The following is a 20652-nucleotide window of genomic DNA, read 5'->3' on the forward strand; positions in this document are numbered from 1 at the left end:
GTCGCCTTGGCTGTCAGTGGTCACACACAAATGTTCTTACTCCTGACTTCTCTACCAAGTTGTCTCAATTCATTAAATATTCCTTGAGCTGCGGGCAAGACTTCAACCGTGAGGACACATCCTTCAGATTCGACCACCCAACTATGGCCTTCCTAGGACAAGCCTTAGGCAACAGCAAAAACCTGTGGTGCCAACTAAGGATCTCGAGGTTTGGCTTTCCTTTCTTTTTTAACATATATTTTTTTCTCTACCAGCTATAATGTGCACCGAGACAGTAATATCCAAAGTATTGGACTGTGTGTGCCTGCCCCCTGGTGGTCGGCAGGTTGAAGGACACACTGTAGGAGATCCTTCGAGCTTATACAACAGAACCTCAGACAACAAATTGAGAAATGATGGAATAAAACTTACAAATCAAAATTCCCTTTACTGAAGGAATATGAAGATCTGGTATAAACTGACTGAAAAAAATTAATAGGGGACAGTTTTAGAGACAGGCACCAAGATCTTAGCTTGAGACATACTGACCTGGGTCCGTCATGCTGAATTAAGAACTATTGTGGCTAGCTGTCTATGTGTACCTATTGCTATCCTAAATAATTAAATTATAACCTTAAGGATAGGACCAGACACTGGTACTTTTTTAAAGCTCCCAGGTGATTTCCACGTGCAGCTAGGGGGTCAGAACCACTGATCCAGGGCAATGTTTCTAAGGACGTGTACAAGGCCTACTTGGATCAGAATCAGACTAGACCTACAAAATCAGAACCTCTGGTGGTAGGCCCTATATCCTGCATGTTCCAAAGCTTTCCAGGTAATTCTTAAGCATACCACACTACAGAAACCACTGTTATAGAGAAAAGGTTGGAGGTAGGTAAGTCCAGATGGTAGTGATGAACATAGCCTCAAGACAAGGTGACCTTGAAAAATGAGACAGGCTTCCCCTGACTGGGGTCCAGGGCCACATCAATAAAGGTCTAATAGAAGGAGAAGGCCTTAGGAAAAGCCAGATAAACTCAATTTAGAACTGGCAGGAAAGGTCCCACTGTGCCTACATGGCTTAGGGAAGAGATTTCTTTCTTCTTGGTGGGAAGCCTTCTCTAATCTACCCTCCTTTATTCTTCCATACTCCCACTCCCTCTCCACACCACCTCCCAAACCCCATAGAACCAGAAGCTGGAAAGAGGCACCTAGCACTCTCTTTTTCATTGACTTATCCTTGGGAAGTGATTATTTGGAAAACAGACATTCCTTAGAGCATCTTGAGCTAGCCAAAATCGGTCTACCAGCCCCCAACACACACATGCACACATGCAAAGCAAGCAGGCATCCAGGCCCTCCTGCACAGCAGAGTGGCCTTGGAAAAAAACTCCTGGGGGTAGAGTTGGGAGTTGGACTGGTAGAACTTCCAAGGCCAAATGGGTTGAATCGCAGAACAAAAGACCCAAGGGGGCTAGGTGGTGCCCTTAAATCATTTACACTGACAAGAGTTCTGGGACCTTGTCTTACCTTTGTCCCTTTGAAATGTCGTAATCATATTTGTTCAAGATTTATAAAGGCTTGGGTAAGTACTATTTAGTAAGTGTATGCCACACATCTAAATGGAATCTCACTTAGAAGAACTGAATAAAGTTTGAATTAAAAGCCAAAACAAAACATGAAAACGTAAGACCTACCTAACTCTTGACAATCCTGCATGAATTAATGGATTATCTGAAAAGCTCAACCTCACATTCCCATCAAAATTGACCAAAGAGATGTCCTCATCTGCTGAGAGCAGACCTACTGCATGTTGTGCTATGCATGTTTAAACGCTGTTTTGCTTCTATGGCAACCCCGAAGGAGGTGCATCTCAGTGGTAAGGAACTTAGTTTCCTGTAGGTTAGGCAACTTGCCTCAAATTCTGCAGCTTTCATTGGCAAAGAGAGAAAACTTAAATCCATTTGCATCTGAATCATTCCTCCACACCACAGGGCCTCCCTCTGACACGGTCTGAACTGGCTTTGATTCTGACCCCTATCCTCATTCCCACCTCACCGTTCTCCCCTCTTTGGCCAAGTAATCTAGTGTAACCGTAAACTCAGATACCTTCAGAATAGGCCAAAAAAACTCAGTCTGTGAAGCAGCAATAACAAAAAGGTAACGGAGAACAATGAGGCCTGTGGTGAACGGGAACAGGCTTGACTCTCCTAAAGGCATTCAAAGTCCATTTCTAAAATTAACACTATGCTGGCCAACAAATGTTTCTAAGGCAGTGCAGTGTTTAAACCTTAGAGAATAAAAGGAACGGTGAACTGAAGGGCACAATGAAGCGAGGAGGGGATACCCTGGATAGCACTGCCCAACAATCTAAAAAGCCACACGCACACAGATGTCTCACTGTCATCTCCTCAAATGTAACTCCTTCGGGGTTGCCGTAGAAGCAAAACAGTGTTTGAACACGCATTTCTTTAAAAAGTTACCTTTCCAACAAACCAGCTTTTTCTCTTCATATTCCTGTGTCTCTCAAAGAAATGGTCACTTCCCCAGCCAAGTGGACTTGGGAAAGGTGTCATCTGTACCCTTCCTTTCCCTCCGTGGTATCACCAAGTCCCTCCTGTGATCCTGCCCCCTCCCCCTGTCCCAGTCTTACTCCCTAGCACCTCTTACTTGTTCTCACATACAAGATTTTCACTTTTAAGCCCAGTGTGATACAGCTGACCCCTGAACAACACGGGTTTGAACTGCATGGGTCCACTTATGCACAGATTTTTTTTCTATAAATACTACAAATGTATTTTCTCTTCCTTATGGTTTTCTTAATGACATTTTCTTTTCTCTAGCTTACTTTATTGTAAGAATACAGTATCTAACACATATATAAAATATGTGTTCATTGACTGTTTATCAGTAAGGTCAACAGTAGGTTATTAGTAGTTTTTACTCAAATATGTAAGGTCCCTTGCAGTTATACTTTGCTTTTGCTTGATTTTTAAATTTTAGTATTATTTTCAGCAATACAACTGACTGCTCAATGTGCTGTCTCTCACCTCCATGCCTTTGCCTGACTTACTTCCTCTCCTCTTTCTCCTCCTGCTTCCTACAGCCCCCTATATCTTTGGCTTGACGAACTCCTTCTCGTTCTTTAAATTTCAGCCTGCATAACCTTAGTTCCTCCAGAATATCTGCCCTGATCTGCAACCCTACCTCCCATCTGGGACTAGAGGCTCCCACCGTGTGTTCCTAGGACACTGATGACATTTACCTGTATCTCTTATTAGACACTCGGCTGCACGAAGGCAGGTCGTTGTCCTGTCCATGTTGTATCCCTAACACGCCCCATACTGCACACCTTCGATAGGCATCACTGTTCAGTGCCATTCTTGGGAAGGGAGGGATGGAGACGGAGGAAAGAAGAGACCAGAGTAGGCAAGGGCCCCTGACTGTCTACGGAAGCAAGTCCAGTCCTTAGCTTAGCAACAGAAGCCACCCTCCACTGGGCCTCAAGACCCTAACGTTCATACTTTAACTCCTGCATACAAAAAGCAGGTCCTATGCTGCCTTTGAGGGTAAAAATAGAAGAACCAATGGGCAGAAGAGAGAAACGGGGTGGAGCGGGAAGAGAGGGAGTATTTAATTAAAGGTGCATGCCCTCCAACCAGGAAAACCACAAAAGAGTCTCGTAATTTGAGTTAAACTACCTCTAAGGTGCACTCCACCTTCAAAACATTCTCTTCTACCCTGATTTCCTTCTATTTCCATAAGAACCGACCACTGCAGTCTGGTCTCAGTTCCCTGTCAAGCTCACATGTCCTGCTCTCCCCCTTTCCTCAGACAGTGTTCTAGTTTGCAGTGGCTCCGCAACACCCAGCCCTACTCGTTCACTGGCGCAGCTGTCTTCATTGTGCCTGGACCCCTTTAAAGGATCTGCAAGATCGAAACTACTTTCCTAATAATATTATGAAATATTATTTTCCTAATAATACTAAGAAATTATTTCCTTCTCTGTACCATGTTCACATTTCCACTGCTGGTGCAAAATCAAGAGTGAGCGAAGCTGCAGGGCCCTTAACATGAATTATGGCTGCGGCACCAAACTCTACCAGCAGCCACTGTATTTTTCACTGTGAGGCACTGGTAAAAACTTAAGTTGGCTTCATTTAAGAACAGACTTGATGAAGCAGTAAACATTATTGATTCATCAAATTCACTGGTCTGTCTTGGACTTTGAAAGGATCTTTTACCCATGCCTGATTTCTTTTTATTATTAAATTTTATTATTACATGTTTATTTCTATTATGATCTTATCTTTATTATTACTTTTCTTTTCATTTTGCTGTGTAATGAAATGGGTAATACACATAGAGCATTTTTGCTATATACCCTAAGTATGAGGGTTGTCTCAGGAATGTTACTTATGAGTTGAGATAGTTTTATTTTATAGGACACTGTTTTACTTGAAAGAATGACTACAGACAAACTATAGTTATTCAAACTTATGTGTTTCACAAACACTTTCTCAGAAATAAATGAAGTGAGCCTGCCAACTCAAGGAAAACAACTATTAGTATTTGTGCCAATGATAAAATTTAAGCTTTCGAGTGAAAATTAAATTGTTGGAAAACCTGTATCTGCCACCATGAACTTGATACGGTCCCCATACCCACACTCTTTTCTGACAAGATTAGTAGTATATTAACAAATGTGATTTTTCTTAAATTATGTCAACACTCGTAAGATTTTCCTAACTCGATGAACCAGTGTTTTCCAAGACCAATGCACTGCACTATAAAGTCACACACGGGTAAGATACCCTTCCAAAGTCCAAGGCAGACTACTGGATTTTAACAAAACACACTGATGTGATTTCAGGTTCTACATTGCAACTAACTTATAAGAAACCACCACTTGAGGGTTTGGGTGTAGAATCACAGATGATTATTCACAATTATTAGAAAAAGCCATCAAAATACGCCTCCCTTTTCCAACTTCATACCTGTGTAAGGCTGAGTTTTCTTTACATACGTCAATCAAAGCAACCTTTTGCAGCTGATTAAACACAAAATCAGATATGAGAATTTTTAGCTGTCTTCTATTTCAAAGTGTCTCTGTTTCATCTGCTAATCTATTAACTATTGATAACTATAACCCACATAAACAAAAGCTCTTTGGGGCCTTAATAATTTTGAGTAGTGTAAAGGGACCCTGAGACCCAAAAGTTTGAGAACCACCGGCCCCCCCTGTCTGACCCTGGCTGAGCTTTCGGGGCCACATCACGTCCTATCTTGTTCATGACAATTCCCTAATCATCCCTACCCCACAGTGCTCCCTTCTGGTGCTCTGTTCCAGTATGCACACACAGTCAAGGCCACTATTTTAATAGTCATATGGCTGCTTTATATTAATGAGTTAGATCTTTACATGATAATCTCCTAGTGTGCATGTTTCAGAATTTTAGGGAATTTTCTTTCTGATAGTTAACCTAGCTAGCTCCATGAAACCAAAAATAATATTAGAGTAGACAAACTACTGTCTTGTGTCAAAAGAGAGTAAAGTGCACCCTCTGGTGGACATGTAAGCTCGCAAAACAAAAAAGAACTGTATTTGGATTGCCAGAAGAGTTCTGGCCTCACCCCAGAAAATTATCCTAGATAATATATGACTAGAGGAAATTAACTTTAATTTTTTTAATGGCATGTTTTAAAAAGAAGAAAATGTGAAACTAAATCTGGTTTGGACTTAGTCAATAACTAACTGCAAATGTGAACCTGAGGTCACATTTCTGCACACTTAGGTAAAAGCCGTCTTTCTTAAATTCTTATGAGTTAATTATACATCGGCTATCCAAAATATCTGGTTTAATTATGTGTTATTTATTAAGTAATTTTAACTTTAAATATTTAGAAACATTAACATTGATGGATAAAGCTGAGATGATTATTATTAGTTCAATCTCCAGACACTAAAACTGCTGTCGGCTCACATATCTGGCATTCCAGTGACCTGAAGAAAATCTGAAAAGAGCTCTTTGAAGAATGAGAACTGATACTTGGTGTACACCTTTAACTTTGTGTGCTGTTAAAAGAATTTATTTCTTTACGTCTTTCCCCAGGATGACCGAAAATAGGAATGAAAATATGTACAACTTTATACTTATCAGTTAAAAGTAATGTATTGATGTGGAAAGACATTTGAAATAGTTAAGTTAAAAAAATGAAGTTACAAAATAATGGGTGGTAAAATCTAATTTATGTTCTTAAAAATGCACATTTGTGCATCTATATTTGTGAGCACTGATATATGTTAATACATAATAAACTATCATCATTTTTTATTCTGAGAAGGAATATGCATTACTGGAGAAAGCTTTTCACTATACTTCTATACTGTTTAAATATTACAAGCATTTTAATTAAAAATAATCAAAATTTTTAGTAAGTTCCAGAGATAACAATTGATTTAAAGCATCTCAGGAAATAGAAGTAGTTATTTCATCAACTAGGGTATTAGAAAGTTTACGTAATAATAAGAAATTTGATCTAGCTATTTGGGTTTTAAATCAGGAGACTCTGTATTTTAAAAATAAAATTGTTTAATGCCTTTATCAACAACACGCATGGTGTCTGATTCTTTCAATGATGCAGTAGTGTAAACTCTGGCAGAGACAGTAACTCTTTCACAGTTGATATGACCAGATAACCAGATGATCATGATGTCCCTGTGAAGTGCTGAGACACCATCGTGGTCATGGCATCATTCCCCAGCTTCAAGCTTTTATAGAGCTAGCCTCAGCCATAACAGCCTGGTGAGTAGAATTCTTTAAGTGAATAATCGATTGGCATTGTTAATCCCAACTTCCAGTGGTAGGGTTGACTGAAAACTAAAAAATCAGTCCAACTATGGTCATTCAGGAGCACACTCTTCCAATTATAACTCAAGCATTTGGTACCAGAAGATAGAAATTATACCTTTGCTCCAGCTGTCATTCTTCTCTGAACACACAATATCTCCAAATCAACAACTCATATAAGATGAAGCAGACTGGCCAAGAATAAATTTCTATTGTCAACACTTATAGGAAATTCTACTGGTCTTTTATAATGTCCTAGTATTTCACTCTCTAATCATGTTGCCTACCAGATATATCTGTTTAAACAAAACCTCTCTTTTCGTCAAGTTATTAAAACTCACTAATCTCTTATTCTATAAACCTAGTCCAATAATTATTTATAGTTAGACATTTGCCTTATTTTACTAAAATCCTCTGCTTAAAGAAATACAACTTCCTATGAGTCAATTAAATTACCTCGAACACATTTAAATGTGTTTCTTTGAGCATAAGCAGAGCGAGTTTTAAAAACAGTGAAAATAGAGTAAGCAATATATGAACCATGATTCAATTTTCAGTCTTGCCCAAATTGTGTGTTCATTATGATACAAACGTTGGTGCCCCCATATGTCAGGCCCTGAGATAAAAGAAAATGAGTGTTTGGTATACATTTTCAACTGTCACCAAAAGACACATTCTTATTACTTTTGATATGACTTCTCGACTTCTCAATCTAAGATAAAGATTGTCTCTCTAGGAGCTTAACTATGCTGGCATGGTTTTTTTAAGCATGGTAGCAATACTGTACTAGATACTTGAAAGTTACTCAGAGAGTAAATCTTAAATGTTCTCACCACACACAAATAAATGTAATTATGTGAAGTGATGGATGTGTTAACTAACCTTATTGTGGTAATCATTTTGCAATATATTCGTGTATCAAATCAACAGGTTGTATACCTTAAAGTTATATAATGATATGTGCCAATTATATTTCAATAAAGTTGGAAAAAATTTTAAAAATAAAAACATGGAAATAAATCATATGAAATTATACTAAAATAAGAATAAAGGCCTCCAAGTAAGATGTCACAGTTAAAACAGGATCACGAATGTGCTCTACATGACAATGACTTTTAAAAAAACAACAGCAAGGAGATGAGCAAACATAATCATCTGAACTAAAATTAAATGCAGGAGATCAACAGAAGAGGCCCTGGTGGTTGACACAAATTACCTTTCCTGAGAGTGGTATTTGTGAGAAGGAAATAGAGGGGATTTTATCACCTCCCGCTACACACACAGAGACAGCAAAATCGTGGAATTCTCCTCCACGTGGAGCCCTTTCCTAACCACGGAGCAACAGCACTCAGAGGTCTCAACACTGAAGCTGAAGTCAAAAAAGTTAGGCCATTGCTAAGCAGCTTTCTGCGAAGGCTCCTAAAACTGACTGCCCTGATATGCACAGGAAGCACTCCTACCCTGGACAAATGAGATCCTTTAGAAGTGGCAGTTCGCATCTTTTGAGAGCAGCAGCAGGCAAGTCACACCTAACTTCATACAGAAAGCTTTCAGGAGTTCCTCGAAGTGAAAAGGGCCTACCAGTGCATGTTGAACACTAGTATCTTCCTTACCATGAAATTTAGCTGGACACATGGCCACTCAACTAGAGTTTCCAGCTTCCTTGCAGCCAAGCATGGCCATATGACACCAATGGAATGTGAGTGGAAGTGATGTGTACAACTTCTGTGTCACTTGCCCATAACAGAATTGTTTGCTCTTTTTTTCTGCTCTTTTAACTTTCCCTATTGGTAGAAAAGAATCTACAATAATAGGACATTATACAATTACCAGAATTAAAATAGTGTACTGATGGCACATGATTACAAATAGATCAACATAATCAGAAAACAAGTAGAGAAAACAGATCTACGTATATATGCAAACTGATTATGAAGGAGAAGCTTTTATGTATATTAGTATTATGTCAATTTAGAGTTACTAAGACAGGATTATTAAGTCTCTGTATAACAAACCTTTCAATAATACCACTCTTAGAAACAAAAATTCATCAAGAATACCACAATTTGAAAACCAGCATGCCAAATGTACACTGTTTTTAAGACCTTTTCCATTTGAGGTACCACTTTAACTGATTAAGAGAAATGGAGATGATCCTTTGCAGAATTTGTAAAGTCTTCGAAAAAACATTTTAACCAAAACTACCACTGTTCCACCTATGGTTAATGTAGCATAGCATTTCAAACAGTGCAAAACAGATGGATTATTCAGCAAATAGGGCTGAGCAACCAACTAACCACACGGGGCAGGGGGCGGGGAGAGGGGAGCAAAGTTACATCCCTGCTTAACAGCAGACTCCTAAATAGATTCCAGTGAAATTCGAATTTTAAATGTAAAAAACAAAACTGTAAAAATGCCAGAGGACATTTAAAATAATAATAATGATGATGATGATGATGATGATAATAATAATTAATAATAATAATAATAATATCATCTTTATAGTCACGGGATGTGGAAAACCATTCAAAGGATGAAAGGAAAGCATCCAGCCATTCCTCTCACATTACTAACTCCCAGACATCCTTCCTGTCATTATGGTTACCCCTCCCTAAGTTTAACAAAGTTGAAAACCAGAAGAGGATTGCAGAGTAGGAAGCAACCTGGTCACTCAAACTTTCATGACCACAGGTCAGCACAGATTCAGGGGTGGGTGACCTTTGTGCTCTGGAAGCACTCCATGTGACCACTTCCCAGCACTGCTAGCTCCAAATTTCAAGCCCCAAATATTAGTGCAGCTAAGGTGATATATATTTAAGAGTTATGGGGGTAAGGAATCATCTGAAAATGATTTTCTTACCCCAACCTTTTTATCCCAACCATGGCCCTAAAACAAACAAACAACAATAATAAAAACAAAAACAATAATAATAGCAAAGAGCCCAGGAACGGTCAGAACACTAAGGAAGCTCACAGTCAATGTCCCCTTCAAGACTTTTAATACTAGCTGCAACACAAGACAGAGGGCTGTGAACTTGAGACCCAAAGAATGCCCCATTCTTCCCTCATTGCCCCATCAAAGAATATTTTTCAGGAACACGGGGCACTAGAATAAGTGGTTATCTCTAAAGTCATGTTAAGTTCATATTCTTCAGCAATTCTGGCTCAAGAATTTGATCTCAACATTAAGCCAACTTCATAGACCAACTGTCACTTCAAAGAACAAGAAAAACTTGGAGTAAAGATTAAATAAAAAGCATTTTCCAAATTGCCCTCAAAGGAAACAGATCAGGTTGCTATAATAAAGAATAATAAACTATCTACAGCCATGCCACCCTGAACATGCCCAATCCTGTTTAATCTCGGATGCTAAGCAGGGTTGGGCCTGGTTAGTACCTGGATGGAAGACCACCTAGGAAGGCTGGGTGCTGTAGGCGTTAAAAAAAAAAAGAAGAAGAAGAATAAACTGAACACATTTCATGAATCAAACAGGTGTTCTTGGAGATATGAGCGCCTCACCCAAGATTGACTGACCATAACTGTCAAAGGTATCACGCCTGACATTTATGACTAGCAAATGACAGAGATAAAAATAACTAATTTAAAAATGCAAGTGTTAAAGCTATCTAATCTAATCTATAACAATAATCCTGAGGTAAAATACTGTGGTGCTACTTTCATAGGTCAACCTTGGTCATCTATGATTCTTCTAAGATGATGAAGGCAGGAAGTGGCAGAATCAGGACTCAAATCCAGCACGTGCGACTCCAGCATTGGAGGTGCTCTGCTGCATCTTAAAGCACCCTCCCTGGTGGATGAGATTCAGGTCAAGTTGCAACACTTGAAGAAATCACAGCACTAGCTACACAACTGTTACTAGGGAAAAAATTGAATTATCTTGGGACTGTAGCAAGGGAAAAGGCTTTACTAACGCCATTTTTTCTAAGAATTTCTTTCACATACTATAATCTAAAAGCAACTAACACTATTATACAAGACATTAATCTTTATCATAAAAAAATAGCACATGCAAAGTACATTTCAAATATCCCTTCTACAGTAAAATATGGGTATGTATTCATTGAAAAATTATCTTTTCTACCCCAAAATATTAGTGTAGCTAGGTGATATATATTTAAGACTTATGGGGGTAAAGAACCATCTGAAAAAAATGATCTCAAAGTCCTTCATTTCTCAGGGACATAGGTATTCTGTGTCCCTGTGGCAGAGACTGCCAGGGGTTCCCCCAATACACTCTGTTCCTTCCTAAGAGAACTAGGTATGTGGCCCTGTGGGAAAAATGCTGTATTTTCCAGCCTCGCTCTAGTCAAGTGTGATCATGTAGGAAAGTCTCGAAATACGGGAAGTAAACAAAACTGGGGTGAAATTCTAGGATGTTTCCTTAAAGGAAGGGAGCATGTTATCCTTTCCCCTTCTTCACACGAGCATGATGGCTTGAGCTTAAGTGGCCATTTTGGACAATGAGGTTTAGGCCATGCTTTGGAAGATGAAGCACAAGGCAGAAGAAGGCTGGATCCTGGAAGATCAAGGGCCACCATATCAACCCTGGACTATTCACTGCCAAATCTGTTTACAGAAATAACCTACTGACTTATTTAAGATGCTGTACTCTGGCAAGTACAATCTAAATATAATTGATATAGCACTCATGATTTTGGCTGTTTTGTAACAATTTCAACCACCTCAATTATCTCAAAAGATATCATTAAATCCTCAAATCTTTAGTTTAAAAAAATAAATAGTTTCCATAAGCACATGTATGGCCATGCATGTGGGTAGAGTTGGGGACTCCGCTGCAAAATTAAAAAGCATCGAAAAGCACAACTCTGGGGTACATTAGGTATCCCTCACCCACGCTCAAGCAACCATCTATTTATATCCTTTCTACAACACCTAACATAATGGATTGTGTTTGTTTAGGAGTTTGCCTACACCGCCCCTCCTCTCCTTGCAAAAAGACCAGAAATTTTCTAGCTCACGGTCAAATCCCCAATGCCTAGCACAGTGCCAGCACAGTGCAGACACTCAGAAAATGTTAGTGGACTGACTGAACAAGTCAAAAGTCTGGCCTTGAACAATGAGAATCCTCATCATGATTTGAAACCCTCTCAAAGTAATAGTTAAACATGGTACTGAGTTATAAATTTACTCCAGTATTCCCAACCTGAGCAATGTCTAAAAATGGCAAACCTCTGGATCCCACCTGTTCTAGGATCACTAAATCAGAATCACCTGGGGTCGATTCTAAGCACTTACATCGAACATAAACCAGACCTACATAACAACTGATATTTTCATGGAAGGAGAACAAAAGAGTAGCTTAAAATTCCTAGTGTTCTGATGTTAGCATATGAAACAGAGGGGAATGCCCCTCTCTGGAGTCATATTGAAAAAATGGTAATTGCATTTATCATTTAAAGTTCTACTTCCTTTGGGGTTGGCTTTCCTGCCCCTATAAAATGCTATTGCCATCCTGCGTATTCTTTTGAGTATAGCCCAACTTCTACTTGTCCTAATAACTTGACTTTTTTCATCACTGAACTATTCTGTATTTAGCCAAAATGTTTTTAAACCTCTCTTTATATTTTTCCTTTGACATACATATATAGATAGATGTCTAAAATAAAAATACAAAGGAACATTTGGTTTCCCTAGAATCCTTTCAATTTTAAGAATTTTCACTGGACACTTCGCTCTACAGTTCAAACCATGAAAATGACACTGCTGAAATTCATTTTCTCTAACCCAATATTTTGTTCTTAGTATTCAAAATTTCATCCATTATTAGTTACCACTCCCCACACACACACACACACACACACTTACAAATAATAAATGCCAGTTTTTAGGTCTTTTTCTAAAAGAACATTCCATAATTTATTTTACACACACACCTAATTAAAATTTGTTTCTTCTAAGTTATCTATAGCCATCTAATTTTCTTGTTGACTTCTTATAGCCTTAGAAAGCTTTTGTGGGCCGTCTTTCTCTACTGCAGGCTATCAGAGATAGCATTTTAAAGATCTTCTAGTAATTATAGAGTGTTTCTCTTAAAGTACTTATCTTTAGTAGAAAGCCTAACACTTATAATAACACAATTAAAAATTACCAAGCTAAACAGCTAGATGCTGGCCTTCCTGCTTCCGGGTCAGCATACTGGTTAAATACCATCCAGTACCATTAGTAACCTGATAATAAATACATAGCCACATTAATCAAGTCTTTAAACTTCTGAATTACTGGTGATACTTAATACTATACAATGATAATCAATATCCCAGCCTTTAATTATTCTATAAAAATAAGCCTGTAAGACTAATAGCAACCATGTCTGGCAATCTAAATATAATCCACCCAATGGCTGTGTTAGTAAAACTATCTTTCGACATTATTCAGAATCATAAGGAAATAAACTACTCTAGATATTTAAATATTCTTTCTAAATGTGCTATACTTGGCTTTTTTGTCTTTTATTTCTCCATCTATAGACTAGAGATAATTACATTTACCTCATAGGTTGTTTTTTTCCTAAGATCACATGATTTTTTAATACACTTCTCAAAAAATAATTTCTCAATAAATGGCAGGATGATGGTATTATTATATAATTTGCTGCCTTCTGAAGTAGAGTACACTAAACGTAATTTAACTTTTTGTAATGACTCAAATCTATTAGTGTGGGTCATTTTAAAACAACTAATTATTTAATTTTATCTTAACTCAGATTCCTTATATGATAGAGGCACGTGTAGACAAAGCTATATTGCAAGCACCCAAGGCTTTAGAAACGTGAACATATCTTGTAACTGACAATAACCTTATTACATTTTCTTCTCTTTCAGGATTTCAGGGTGTCCCAAAAATAATGTCATAACTTTTAGGGGCTCTGTCACCAATAAATAAGTATGAGGACCAGCTAGAGCAATGATTTGGGGGTCTGTATTATGGCTAATTTTAGTATCTAGGTCATAAAGGACTTCATAGGAGTAAAAGACTAGCCGAGAGAATAGGCGCAGACATGTACACAAACGACGTGAGAAACTGGGCTGACTCAGTCGGTAGAACAATATACACAAATCGGGTAAATAAATACTCCGACCCTGAGTCTCCTCTTCTGCACAGATCAGCAAGCTGGCCCCAGCAATGCCCTTCAGAGGGACCTGTCTGCCCCTGCCTTCTCCTTCCTTGACCTCACCCAACACACAAGCACACACACGTGACTTTTGCTCCCTGGGACTTAAGAACAGGACAAAAGAGTTTCCTGCTCATCTGCGTTTATCTCCGAGCCTTGGACACCATACCTAACACTGGCTGGATTCTACTGTTAGTCTGTCTAGAGCTTATCGTATTCCTTTTTATAAACTTTATATAGCACATGTACTCTGAAAGTTGAAGCCAAATTACTTGAACTACTACTGTCTTCAACTATTTTCTACTTAATAATTGGATGTTCCATCAATTCCTAAAATTCGATAGGCCCAGAGTCAAATATATGTTCCTCAAAGATAATTTTCCAGTCCCCTGCCTCTCATATTTCTCATTCTGTGAGTCCTACTATCCATCTCCAAAAAGAAAAAAATATTCTCCAAAGAAAAAAGCTCAGGGCCCACATCAGGAGGACCTTGTTGTCACGATGGCTGGGCCTCCTACTCTCTATTTGTTCTGCCAACTGTGACAAATGCTTTCTCAGGTGACACAGCCACACTCTGATCTGTGTGGTATGTTGAGCTGACCCAACTGGGCTGCAGTCCCTACAGATGCATGTGGCACTGCGCCATGCCAGTTCAAGCCCCTCGAAGTTTTATAGTGCAGTGGCAGGGCTGTCGAGAGCAGAGGAAGGTGCCTTTCTCCTTATGACTCCACTAACATGCCAGGACAGAGTCACACACGATCAGCCGTGCAGCAGACAGAGCAAACCTCCTCTAAGTCTTCCTGAGAACACAGTTAGCCACCGATTCCCATCCCCATCTCCCGCCGAGGGTTTCACAGAGTCTCCCTTTGCTTCTCCAATTGCATAGATCCTCTTTGGGGCATCTCTGTCATTGGGTCTCATCCTTCTTATGCATGCTTTTGATCAACTAATTTACTGACTTTTATTCCATGATAAAATACATTTCTAGAAATCCAAACTTAGAAAAGAATTAGGAGAGTTTTTATTATTGATTTGTTACCATAGGCTTTTTTGACCTTGAAAAGAATTCACTGCATAGTTCCTTTAATCCATCAATGAACCCATAAACTAGGCTTTAGTGTCACAATAACTAAGAGAACTGGGCTTGATTCTCAAAACCTATATTAATGAGAACCATTCCTTAAGTTAGTCATATGGCCTTTCAAAGATATGGCATCCTTACCTATAAAATGAAGCTGTTAGGCTAGAAATAATATTTGCCAGGGAAATAATTGAGAGATTCCTTCTAATTCTAAAATCCTGTGAGTCTAAGTACTTATGGAACCCCTACTTTGTATCAGAATGGCAGAATGGAGGGGACACAAAAGATTCGATCTTAAGGAACACAGTCTGAGAAAATACCATAGAATTGAGTTCTAAATTAGATGTTAAATCCAGATGGATTAAAGGGCTAAATGATAAAATAATAATAATTATAAAAGGAACTAAACAGTAGAATAAAAACAATACTAATAATAAGTACTTGAATATCTAGGGAAATACTTTTACAATCCTGCATTGGGAAAGGCCTCTATATACCCTTCTTCCAGCAACGGCACCTTGATTTATTAGGCAGAATCATTCCCTTCCCCTGGTCCATATGGTTTCGGTGGGGATGAGCCAACCTTCAGCTCTAGAGGTGGGTATAGATACAGGTCTGGCCAATCATAGTCTCATATCTTCCTAACCATATCTGGTTCATGGGTAGACACATAACCTAAGCCAGGACAAGCAGAGGACATGAGACACTGGCACATGACTTTTGTTGGAACTATTAGGAAGAAGTGTTTTTCTTGGAAGGGGATGCTGAGAGGCCAGGATGCAAATGGAGAGCTTCTGGCAGCCATCTTGCCACCTCGAGAGGGAGTCCTGCTTGGAGATAGAGCCAACACAGAGTAAAAGCAGATCTGAAAAACGGGTAAAGAAGTCACCTCCAATGACATCCCTGTGCCTCTGAACTCAGAAATCCCCAAAGCTACAGATACCCCTTTTTCTTTAGGGCAGTTTGGAGTTACAACCAAAAATTCTAACTAACACACTCTCATCAAGGCTTTCCCATGACATAGACTGTGACCCTCCCAGGCTGAATTATTTGCCCATACCTTATCAATATGAAGCTCTGGAACCAAATCTTTAAAAGTACACGACCTAATGAACTTAAAATATGACTACCCCTCACAGTATAAAAAGCAGCCTCTTGCAAATATGGCTGCAAAGATATTTTTAATCATTTACTTATTTAACAATAAGTCCCTATGTGTGAACAATAGAATATTATTATCCACTCAGGGATAGTTTCAAAAAGTCTTTAAAAACAGGTGGCAGGCCATTAGAGATGATATGACAAACCATTTCTGTAAAACTACTATTAGTATCATTAAATTGTCCTTGTTGTATCTTTTCAGAAAATATGCATCACAGAATTTCTGAAAATATGCTTCTAAAGCTAGATTTAGACTATTCTAAATACATATAACCTAGAAAAGCTCAAAAGCCTATTATTTGTATAAATACGAATATAATATATTTGGGTTGAGAACCTGAAATTACCCATCCTTTTTTATTTTCCTCATTATCAGAGACTATACTATAATCTTTGCTAGTCTAGGTACCATTTGAGATTCATAAAAATGGGGGATATTGAAAAGGCTTGGCAATAAGTATGTAGTATAAATTTTAAAAAAAATTGTGTGTGGTAACTATGAGTTAAGTGCACAAGTTTTCTTATAATACTAAAATCCCATGACAGGGGTCACTAAACTGCAGCTGGCGGGCTGTCTGCTCCTGTAAAATGAAGTTTCATTGGACTCCAGTCATCCTTGTTTGTTTGGTTTTGTCTTTGGCTTTCACACTACAACCGCAGAGGAGAATGGTTGCAACAGAGCCTGCAAAAACGAAAATATTTACTATCTGGCTCATTACAGAAAAATTTTAGGTCTTCTGTTCTTTGGTTCTAAGTATTGATCATTTATTATGCTACAGGCTCTGGGAGCAGGGTAGTTGACAACAGAGAGATATACAAAAATAAAAGAAAGCCTCTACACGTAAACAAAATTTAGAAGGGGCTACAACACACATTAGAGCCCATGGAAAGCAGGAAATAACTAGGAGCTAATTCTCATTAGGACTACAGGACCTTTATTGAGACAGACAACACAATGAGGGGCGCAAAGAAATGGTGACCGATGACCATGTGATGAACCTGAAGGCATGAGTCTCATCCAAAGGTGGCAGCAGTCACTCGTGAATCTCACCAATTCTTTAATTCTTCAAAAGAAGTCAGACAGCCGAAATTTTATGTGAAATCCTCTTAAATAAATGCTGACAACGAATTTTAAGAACTTGTAAACAGTATGTAGGCCAAGCAAAATACATTATAGACCAGTGGGCAACATGTTCTAGACATAACGGCTAAACACTTAAGGGTCCCAAAGTAAGGACTGGCAAGTGTGGGCTAGTAATTTTAGCAATGGTCAAAAGCAGGTATCTGAGCAGTTAGGTACAAAGCTTTCACTCTTAGATCTTGGAAATATTGTCTCTTTCCAGGCCTCAGTTTCCATGAAATGACAAGAGAATTAAATGATCTAAAACTTCCCTTCAGCAGTACAAATTTGCCTTTCTATGACCATTTCCTAAAATATTACCCTTATTAGGGTAAAACTTCTGGATTTCACCCATACTTAATAATTTACAAAATATTTTACAAAAGAAAAACACTTACCCACCTACCTGTACTGTTCATACTGGGGGAAAAAAAAAGACTAGTCTGTGTGAGAATAAATGACAGACTGATGAACTTCATGGACCTGTTTCATGAGGAGTTTCATGAAGTTCTATCATGTTTTTTGTGTCAAATATATTGGAGCAAGGCACACCCAAACTCAACAGTGTCACAACCGCACAGAAAGAGTCTTTATCTGTAAGGAAGTGTGAAAGAGAACTACTGAACAAAATAAATGTGTTTTAATACCACCCCTTAAAACAAGGGAAAGAATTCTCTCCTGTCTACACCCAAAAGTTAAAAAAAAAAAAAGTTAGGATCGCAAATCAAACACAATAAAGGTCAAACTAAAACATAATCTGGACTGGCGGCAATACCATCGCTTCCTGTTATAAGTATAGCGTAATGGGCTATTAAGTCAGAAATGCAATTTGAAAGAATAACCCTTCTACCAGATTCTGGAAACTGAGTTCATGGTGGACACTATCTGCTTCCATCCAGCACTGTCCCTCCCCGTCGTTTTCCTCCATCAGTGATTTCCCTACTCACACATCATTTAAACAAAGTAAAAGCTATAAAAATATCATCAGATGGTTAACCATCAGAACTAATTCAAAATGATAGCACTGCTGGTGTTTTGAAATTAAAATACACATTTCAATAAATTCTATCATTAATATCAATATTAATTTTCAATGGACTCTATCTCTAAAGTGAATAAAGAAAACACTAATATAATGATCCCAAATAAATTTTCTTTATAGAACTAGATTCCACTGTGAGTAGAGAAATTTCCTTCTGCCTAGGTGTAATCATATTTGGGGCTAACTTTCATTAATGTCAATCTTCCCTCCTACCATCTTTCTATAAATATAACTTTAAGATAGTGTCCCATCTCTTTACTCAGTCTCTCTCGAATAAGCTCTAAGAGAAATCTTTAAGTCTATGGCCATGCCACCCTGAACAAACCCGATCCAGTCTGATCTCAGAAGCTAAGCAGGGTCGGGCCTGGTTAGTACTTGGATGGGTGACCACCTAGGAAGACCAGGTGCTGTAGGCGTAAAAAAATAAAAAATAAAGGATTGTAAACTGACAAGTTCCTTGCAATCTGTGAGGTCAACCAATGGTTGCCTCGCCTTAAAAAAATAAATAAAAGATAAATAAAAGAAATCTTTAAGCATGTTGCATGATATTCAAAAAATTAGTAAATATTTCAGGATGCGAAACTAGCAACCAATGAATCGTAGGAGAAATTATGTAAAAGAAGTCTCTGGAATAGTATACAGTCAAAGAAAGAGTCACACCTCTCGTCTTTTTGAATTGGGCAAAATCAGACTATACAAGAAAAATTTTTAAACTTCTTCCTTCAGATTAAATGAGCACGAGGCCTCTTTGAATAAACGAAATTCTAAATTTTTAAATCTTTTCAAAAAGACAAGGTGATATATTGACAAAAAGACAGAACAGAAGCCTGGTGATCTGGGCTGAGGCACTGATACTGCTAACTGGCTTTGACGCAGCCTCAGAAAAGTTCTAAAAAGCCTCCTGGGTCCTGAGTGTGACTCCTGTGAAAAGAGGGTCTGGATTTCGGAAGTCCTTCCATAACTGTCCCATTCATTCTATGATGAGGTCTTCTCTGATAATATTGTATCCAATTCATGTGGTATTTAAAATAGGTCAAACAGATTATCAACACTGCACTCCTTTGTCAGTTCTTCATTTTTAAGTCCACCCAGGGGAAGTGTGTGATGGATAGATTTGAGCCTTAATTCCTTAAGTCATAACAATGTTCCAGAAACATTAGGTGTGTCCTAGAAAGTTTAGGAATTCTTTGAGGGCCCATTTCCTGAGCCAAGTCTTATTATTTCACACTCAAATTAAACAGGTGTACAAAATCTACAAATATCCTCACTCTATTCTGAAACTAGCAAAACTGCATTTAATCCTGTTCCCCCCATCCCTCCCCCTGCCCCCCACATCAAATTAAAAGTTCTCTCCAGATAAACTCAACAGAACTCTTATTCTGAGTTCTATTTTTTCCTCTAATCTGAAACTGGCTTCTTGAAGATCAATAAATGATCTTCAAGTCCTCAAATTCAAAAGTCCTTTTCCTCAGTCTTCATTTTCTTGGATTTTTCTGAAACATTGCACCCTGATCTCTCAATTCATTCACTCATTCATATATTTAACAAATTTTTCTCAAGAGTTAACAAGGCAGATACCATGCTACTTATACATGTTGAATAAGACATGAAACCAGCTGTCCAAATCTTACAAGATAGACAAGTAATTATCCAAAAATTCCTATAAAGATAAATAGACCTCTTTGAATTCTAGAAATTACTGGGCAGACCAGTAGCATGTAGGTTCCCAGGCGCTGAATAGACATTAACAAAGTAATCCAGCCCTTTTTCTTTTACGAGTTATAAATTAATAGTTAATAATGATATCATTTCCGCCCCCTTACCTAAATCTAACACTTTGGCCTCCCATATCTAATTAGAACTAGAATCCAGCCTATTCTCTCAACCCTGCTTCCCCGTCCTCTCCATCATTACTGGTCCCAGAATCTTCTCTGCGGTCAATGCCGTCCTCATCCCCACACTCCCTCCTGAGAACTCATCCATGTCCTACATTTAAACTTTAAGCAGACACTCCTCCAAATCTCTTGCTCTAGTCCCAACTTCTCCCCTAAGCTTTAAGCTCTCACAGCAAACTGTCTGCTGTAGACGACCACATAGACATCCCATGGTCCATGGATCCCTCAGTATGTTCAGAGCTACCTTCCCCCAAACGTGTTCATCGTTCCACGTTCTACATCTCAGTTCACAGGACCACACAATCACCTTCACAGTCACCAAACCAGAATCAGGGAATACTGCTTACCACTTCTACATGTCCCTTACTCA

General features: G+C 38.4%; 1 protein-coding gene, 1 non-coding gene and 1 pseudogene across 6 annotated transcripts in view; 2 read left to right on the forward strand and 1 right to left on the reverse strand.

Annotated features, from left to right (window-relative positions):
* ARL15 (ARF like GTPase 15) overlaps nt 1–20652 on the reverse strand; it is a 376128-nt gene that overhangs the window by 298158 nt on the left and 57318 nt on the right. The gene's annotated exons all lie outside the window — the stretch shown is intronic.
* Nucleotides 10149–10267, forward strand: LOC120608381 (uncharacterized; annotated as a pseudogene).
* LOC120608333 (5S ribosomal RNA) lies at nt 18685–18803 on the forward strand. Its single transcript, XR_005654376.1, has one exon. It is a non-coding gene; the product is annotated as a 5S ribosomal RNA (ribosomal RNA).

Source organism: Pteropus medius, unplaced genomic scaffold (genome assembly GCF_902729225.1).
Source record: "Pteropus medius unplaced genomic scaffold, Ma_sr-lr_union100, whole genome shotgun sequence".
Classification (NCBI taxonomy): domain Eukaryota; kingdom Metazoa; phylum Chordata; class Mammalia; order Chiroptera; family Pteropodidae; genus Pteropus; species Pteropus medius.